This window comes from Macaca fascicularis, chromosome 14 (genome assembly GCF_037993035.2).
Source record: "Macaca fascicularis isolate 582-1 chromosome 14, T2T-MFA8v1.1".
Lineage (NCBI taxonomy): Eukaryota > Metazoa > Chordata > Mammalia > Primates > Cercopithecidae > Macaca > Macaca fascicularis.
The window spans coordinates 115,179,143-115,187,402 of record NC_088388.1 but is presented as its reverse complement, the minus strand read 5'-3'; the positions used below and the strand labels follow the sequence as shown (position 1 = coordinate 115,187,402).

Here is an 8,260-nt window from a genome sequence, read left to right as displayed (position 1 = left end):
GTCAGGAGATCGAGACCATCCTTGCTAACCCAGTGAAACCCCGTCTCTACTAAAAAATACAAAAAAACTAGCCGGGCGAGGTGGCGGGTGCCTGTAGTCCCAGCTGCTCGGGAGGCTGAGGCAGGAGAATGGCGTGAACCTGGGAGGTGGAGCTTGCAGTGAGCTGAGATCTGGCCACTGCACTCCAGCCTGGGTGACAGAGCGAGACTCCGTCTCAAAAAAAAAAAAAAAATCTTTGCACTTTTACACAAATTTTGGATTCAGTTTGTCAATGTCTACAAAATTTTTTTAAAAGTTGAAAAATTTGATTGTAATGGCAATGAATTTTATATCAGTTTGGGGAGAATTAATGCATTTATGATATTGATTTTTTCAATCTATAACTATGTTGTCTTACCCCACCAATTCTGGTCTTCTTTAATTTATCTTAATCAGGCATGTTGGTTTTTTGTCTTCAGGTTTTGCACATATTTTGTTTTATTTATTTTAGGGTACTTATGTTTTGATGCTATAGAAAAGGATATTTTGTAATTTTTTTAAAAAAAAGTTTGTTGTGTATAGAAATACAATTAATTTTTGCATATTGAACTGTAACCTTATTTGACTTGGTTAAATTAATTTAACTGTATCAGTTTATTTGTACATTATTTTCAGTTTTCAAATACACAAAGTGACAGATTTATTTATTTATTTATTTTCTTTATTTTTCTTTTTCACATCAGATGGGAATGTGCCAACATCATAACGAAGTTCATCTCATACGAGTGTGAAAAGGCAATCATCATGCTTATGAACCACAAGATTATCCTATTTATTTATTTTCAATTATTTTATCCTCCTCTGCCTCTTGCCCTGCACTATATAAGACCTGCGATATGATGCTGAATAAGGTGAAAATGAACATCATTGCATCACTCCTGATATCAAGGGTAAGTCTTTCAATATTTATCATTAAGAATGGTATTTGCTGCAATTTTTTTGTAGTTGTCCTTTCTGAAGTTAAGAAAGTTTCCTTCTGTCATTAATTTGCTAAGTTTTTATTCCTTTCTAATTTTAAACAAGAACAGGTATTGAATTTTATCAAATGACTTTCCTATATCTATTGAGATAATTATGTAATTTTTTTCTTCTTCATCGTTCTAATTGGTGAATTACAATCAATTACACTGATCAATTTCCAAGTAGTAAACAAACTTTGCTTTCTTAGAATAAGCCCAAGTTAATTGTAATGTATTGTTCTTTTTATAAATTGCTGGATTCAATTTGCTAATAATTTGTTTTGAATTTTTGCATCTATGTTTGTATAGGATTGGCATTATTTGTTTCTTCAATGCATGGTAGAATCCACTGGTAAAGCCATTTGTACTTGACTTTTGCTTCAAGTGTGATAGTAGGTGTAGGTTATTACAGATGGACTTTATCAGGGTGAGGAAGTTCTCTTTGATTCCCAGTTTTTTGAGGGCTTTTAAAATAAGAAATTATCATTAAATTTTGTCAAATGCTTTTTCTGTATCTATTGAGAGGATTATATCATTTTTTTTTTGTCTGTTAGCATGGTGAATTATAGTATTTGAATATTAAACCAACCTCAAGTTCCCAGTCATGATGTATTATCCTTTTTATATACTATTGTATTAGATTTGCCTAAGATGTCTGCTATTATTTGTATTTTTATTATTTCATTTTATTACTTTCATTGACTTGTTATAACTCTTTGTTTTGTCATTTTAATGTTTTCTTAAGGATTTATGGTATACATTTCTAACTTACTGCAGTCTAACTGAAGGAGGGGAGAGAGTCACATGAAAGATAGAAAGAACTTCAAAAATCTGCAAAGGGTCTTCTTTAACTGTTCATCTGGATACTACTAAGAGCATGCATTTGAGAAAACTACCTGAGGCCAGGGAAAGAAATACCTGAAAAGATAAGATAGGACAATCTATGGCTCTCATACTTGACTGATATGGTGCCTATTCCCACTATACAAAGTGGAAACCATAATTCATGGAGCATCAGGGACAGAATCCAGAAGTGTTTTGCCTTGGTAGTGGAGAACATTCACCCTAGAATAAATGATGCTCTAGTCTTATCTAACAAAGCTGAAAAGCAAGCTTCAAAAAGGTCAACCTGTTTTCAAATATTTTAACTGCATCTCAGAAAAAAATCTAAGGAATACTTATAGGAATACAAAAATATCCAGCACCAAACAGGATAAAATTTATAATGCTTGGCATCCCATAAAAAACCAACTGTGTAAAGTAGCAGTAAAATTATACCCATAATGGGGAGAAAAATCAATGAAAATTGATCCAGATGGTAGAATTAGTACAAAAGGGCATAATAACACTTGTTATAACTACATTCCATATGTTCAAAAAGCTAAAAGAAATATTATGCTATGTAAAGTGGAGGCATAAAAGATAACAATAGACTCAATTTGATCTTCTAGAGATGAAAACTGCAACGTTTGAGATAAAAAATACACTGAATAAAATTATGATAGCTTAGACATTGTACAAGAAAATATTAGGAAACCTGAAGACGTAGCAATAATTTCTACTATTGCTATGAAATTATTTATTTTTCCTTGCTGCAAATTTTGCATTTTACATTTTGAGGCCATGTTATGAGGTGGATACACAGGTAACTGAAATACAGAAATAGAATAAGACTAAAAAAATAAAAAGAGAGAATTAGTGAGCTGTGGTATGAGTGAACTGTAACTGCTCTGGTCTCCTCTGACTCTTGGATCTATCCCCTCAATTCAGAGATCACTGGACTCTACCTGGGTTCCCCTCCTTGCACCACAGCCTGGAAACTCTCTTTAGGCAATGAGCCAAAGGCAGCTGTAGAGTTCACTTACCTCCTTTATTTCCCATCTCTCAGAAATCACTGTTCTTTGTTGTTTAATGTCCAAAGTTTTAAGAAACATTGTTTCATAAATAAGAAAGTAGAATTTTCTTAAAATTCTTAGTTATTTTCGGTAGGAGGGTATATCTGGTACTGGTTACTCTACCTTGGCTCCAAGTGGGTGTGAGGTATAGTATTTTTATATATTTTAATTAATTTAGGTTTATTAAGTATATTTTTCAAATCTTCTATATCCTTTGTGTTATTTTTATGTGCTTATTCTACCAGTTACTGGGAAAAATATATGAAATTACTTTTCCTTGCTCCAAGTTTTGCATTTTACATTTTGAGGCCATGTTATGAGGTGGATACACAGATAAAATTTTTATATCTTCCCAGTAGATTGATCCTTTTCTTATTATAAAATGTATAATATAGGTTTTTATATTTTTTTGTTATTGTAAAACATATTTCATTTTCTTTGTCAACTCTTCTTGCCTCAAAGTCTACTCTATCTAAAGATAGTATAACCATACTATCTTTTTTTGGTTAGTGTTTGCATAGCATATTTTTTTCCATTCTTCTCCTTTTGTCCTTTTTGTGGTCTTATATTTAAGGTGCATCACTTGTCAGCAGCCTATAGTTGTTTATTTTCATCATAGTTATTGAAAAGCAATATGAATATTTCCACGTTCCTGCTTGGAACAAAGAAAATTGGCATGCTATATAACAATGGAGCATTTCTCTTTTCCCCAGACACATTTGCTTCTCACATTCTAAGGATGATAGACCTTCACTTTTTTCCTTTGTAATGGAGCCATCTGCTCCTATTCAAAGGCTAAGTAAACTTATCTTACCCAGAGCCAAATACTTGCACTTCAGAGTAGAGACTTTTTCCTTTCTCTTCCTTGAGAAAATTTGTTTGCATTAGAAAAACAAGGTTCCTCTCCCTGTCTTAGAAGAGGACAGGGAAGGCAGCTGTATCTGTTTCTATGTAAATATCCATACTTATAATTTTGAGACTTATCTCCTGTAAAGCCACAAACCAGAAACCATACCACCGCCCCACCACCCCACTCCCCGCCTTGCATGCACAGGCCTAACCATCTAGGGGTCTCATTGCCCCACCTCTCAGTGGGAGAATTGGGCATGGGAAACTGATGTAGTTATTGCTGTAAGTAATAATAGTCTTCTCCAATTTAGAAACTTTATGTTTGTCTTCAGGATAATATAAATATATGTAGACATTAAGATCTTATCAATAGTTTTACAATTTTTGTTTTCAATAGAAAGATTTAGTATTTTATCCTTTTATGTAATTACTGATATTTTGGAGCTTCAGTGCACTACATGTTTTCTATTTGTATCTTCCAGATGCTCCTTTTGTCCTCCTTTCTTTTCTTCTTTTGAGTTAATTCAGTACTTTTGTTTTTGTTTTTGTTTTTTTTGAGAGAGAGTCTTGCTCTATTGCCCAGGCTGGAGTGCAGTGGTGCGATCTCAACTCACTGCAACCTCTGCCTCCAGGGTTCAAGCGATTCTCCTGCCTCAGCCTTCCAAGTAGCTGGGATTACAGGCGCCTATCACCATGCCCAGTTTGAGTTAATCAAGTATGTTTTCTTCTTTCTTTCTTTTTCTTTCCTTCTCTCCCTTCCTCCCTCCCTCCCTCTCTCTCTCTCCCTCTCTCTCCCTCCCTCCCTCCCTCCCTCCCTCCCTCCCTTCCTTCCTTCCTTCCTTCCTTCCTTCCTTCCTTCCTTCCTTCCTTCCTTTTTTTTTTTTTTTTTCAGAGTCTCACTTTGTTGCCCAGGCTGGAGTGCAGTGGTACTCACTCTTCACTACTCCTACTTCAGCCTCATGAGTAGCTGGCACCACGAGCGTGCGCCACCACATCTGGCTAATTTTTGTATTTTTTGTAGAGAGGGAGTTTTGCCATGTTATTTAGGCCGATCTCGAACTCCTGAGCTCAAGTAATTCACTCACCTTGGCCTGCCAAAGCACTGGGATTACTGGTGTGAGCCTCCATGCCTAGCCTTGTTTTCTTATTTCCATTATTGTGTTAGTTATATAGTTTTTTGCTATCCTTTTAGCGGTTATTCCTGAGATTACACATGCATCTTCGATAAATGGTAATAAATGGACAATTATTACTTTGATCACTTTTATCATTTCTACTGATAAGTTATCTATATATTATTGTTACTAAGTTGAAAATAATGTAGGTTTTTCTCTGGCTGCCTTAAGTGTTTCTCTTGGTTTTGGATTTTTGGCAGTTTGGATATGGTATGCTTGAGTATACATTTATCCTGCTTAGGGCTGTCTGAAAATCTGTAGCTTGATGTCATTCATCAGTCTTAGAAAATTCTCAGCCAGTAATTTTCAAATATTGTTTATGCCACATTTTTTTTTCTCTCCTTTTCCTCTGGGACTCCAATTACAAATATATTAGATCTTTTAATCGTCCCATATGTTTCTTACACTCTTTTCTATATTTCCATTTTTAAAAAATATTCTCTCTTGTTATAATCTGGGTATTGGGCCGGGCGCGGTGGCTCAAGCCTGTAATCCCAGCACTTTGGGAGGCCGAGACGGGGTGGATCACGAGGTCAGGAGATCGAGACCATCCTGGCGAACACGGTGAAACCCCGTCTCTACTAAAAAAATACAAAAAAATTAGCCAGGCAAGGTGGCGGGTGCCTGGAGTCCCAGGGGCTCGGGAGGCTGAGGCAGGACAATGGCCGGAACCCGGGAGGCGGAGCTTGCAGTGAGCCGAGATCGCGCCACTGCACTCCAGCCTGGGCGAAAGAGCGAGACTCCGTCTCAAAAAAAAAAAAAAAAAAAAAAAAAAAAAAAAAAAAAAAAAAAATCTGGGTATTGTCTTCTAATCTATCATTCCAACCTCTTCCTTCTTTCAGTGGTGTTTAATCTCTTGTTAAATACAACTTACTAATTTTAGTTATACGTTTTTAGTTTTGGAATTGTAATTTGGTTCTTTTTATAGATCTCAGGGTGGTTTTTTGGCTGAAATTTCCCATTTTTGATCTATTTCCTTATAGATATTTATCACAGTTATTTTAAAATCTGTGTCTGAAAACACCAATATTTGGTTCAGCTGTGAATCTGTTTCTATAATCTGTTTTTTGTTTTGGTTCTTAGTTATTTCATTTTATGTCCTAGAATGTCTAGTTAGTTCTTATTAAATGTCACACATTGTTATGAAAAATTGGTCTCTGGATGATGTTATCTTTTTCCAGTTAAAGTTTACTTAGTCAATTAGGGTGGGGGCAGGTCACCTGTATCTGAAGCTTGGTTAAATTCTCTGTGAAGGTTCGTAAATTCCCACTTGCTTTTATTTTTTGGCTTTAGTACTTCATGTGTCCCAAATTAAAGCCTGAAATGTCTACCAGGTCTCCTCCTTGGTGGTCTTCAAGTCTCCCTAGCACTATAAGAGTGCTAAAATGCTCTTTTAAATTTTCTAGCCTCATAGGCACTTTTTGGTTAGGTTTCTCAGCCCCTCAGTTGCTGATTACAGATCACAAATGGCTTGAGAGAAATTGGCATTGAATATTGGGTTCACTTATTTGACCTCTTCTCTCCAGGATCTCATCTCCTCATGTCCTTGATGCTTTAGTAGCTTTGAACTTCTATTTGTCTCCTCAGCCACATGAGACTGTCTAAAACTTTGCTTGGCCTTACAGTATCTTAGCTCCTGTCTGATGCTTATCTTTTCAGTCGGAGCTGCTATATGTGATTCAGTGAATACACCAAGGGAAGAGCAATCATGAACGGAGGGTGCTTCTCAATTCATTTCTCTTCTTTTTGGAATTTTGGCTCATATGTCCTGACTGCTTTGGTAGATCTTCAATAATTGTAAAAACTTTTTTTTTTTTCCCTGGCTGGGCATGGAGGCTCATGCCTGTAGTCCCAGCATTTTGGGAGACCAAGGCAGGTGGATCACGAGGTCAGGAGATTGAGACCATCCTGGCCAAAATGGTGAAGCCCCATCTCTATTAAAAACACAAAAATTAGCCAGGCGTGGTGGCACACGCCTGTAGTCTCAGCCACTTGGGAGGCTGAGGCAGGAGAATTGCTTGAACCCAGGAGATGGAGGCTGCAGTGAGCCAAGATCACCACTGCACTCCAGCCAGGTGACAGAGCGAGATTCCATCACAAATATATATATATATTTTAGCATGAGAATCTGTCTGATACAAGCCAGTCTATCACAGACAAGAAATGAAATCTTGTAACCTGCTTTTATGAAGGAGTTTGTGACTTTGTGTTAGACCTGGAGATTAAGGAGAAAAAGAATAATAAAAAAAAAAAACATGAGGGAGAAGCGTTAGGAAAAAATTAAGTTGCTTGACATCCAAGAGGCTTGGCATTGCTGCAGTCCACCTTGTTCCTCAGATTAGTAATTATATTTTGGTCTTGCCACTGGATTGGAAGGAACCTGGAAGATGTTTCCAGATATCAGAAGGACTCTACTGCGACTTTGGCAATAATGGAGGAAGGGTACGGGGGAACAAGGGCCAAGGGTATAAATAGGAACTGAAAGGAAACAAATTTTGTCTTGATCAAAAGGAAGTATTTTTAACAAAGATGGGTTAGAGTGAGGATCAATGTGAAATAATGCATTTCTTATTCATAAGGCACTCAAAGATTGGCTACCTGGGGTGAAGCCAATTGGCCAATAGCTCTATGGCTATTCAGAATTCAGACAGCAGTTGTAAGGGTCCCACACCTGAGAGAACATGAGGGGTCTTACGGACAGGCTCTCAAATGCCAAGTGCAGGGCAAAACACCACTAAGCTTTGAATCAGAGAGACTTAGAGTTTGATTTTGGCTCTTCCTTGGGCAAGTAACCTAACTTTTCTGAGCCTTAAATAGAGGAGATTAGAATATTGAATGTGGGATGGACTAGATGACCTAGTATATACTTGATCATAGTAGGTTAGGAGCTCAAGAAATACTTTCTTTTCTTTTTCTTTTTAAGAGACAGAGTCTTTCTTTGTCACCCAGGCTGGAGTGCAGTAGCATGATCATAGCTTACTGCAGCCTTGAACTCACGGGCTCAAGTGATCTTCCTGTCTCAGTCTTCCAAAGTGCTGGGATTATGGGCATCAGCCACCATGCCTGGCAGGAGCTCAATAAATGTTGAGCAAAGATGTGATCTACAGAGTCCCATCTAATGCCAGGATTCCATTATTTTATAAGTGAGGAAGCCAGTGTGGTGTGGTGGTGTGGTATAAAGCACACAGGGCTGGGATGCTATGTTTCCAGAGTAGGTTAGGAGGAGGAACAGAGAATACCATCTTTTCCATTCCCTCCTCTCACAATCCCGTGCTTCAGCCAACTCTACATGTCCTTGTTAAACTTACATGTTAAGCTGAGCTCCAACACAGAGCATGAGAGC

General features: G+C 37.2%; 1 pseudogene; it reads right to left on the bottom strand.

Moving 5' to 3' along the window:
* Positions 1 to 716: 716 nt before the first annotated feature.
* On the bottom strand, positions 717 to 806 carry LOC123568970 (small nucleolar RNA U13; annotated as a pseudogene).
* Positions 807 to 8,260: the final 7,454 nt, after the last annotated feature.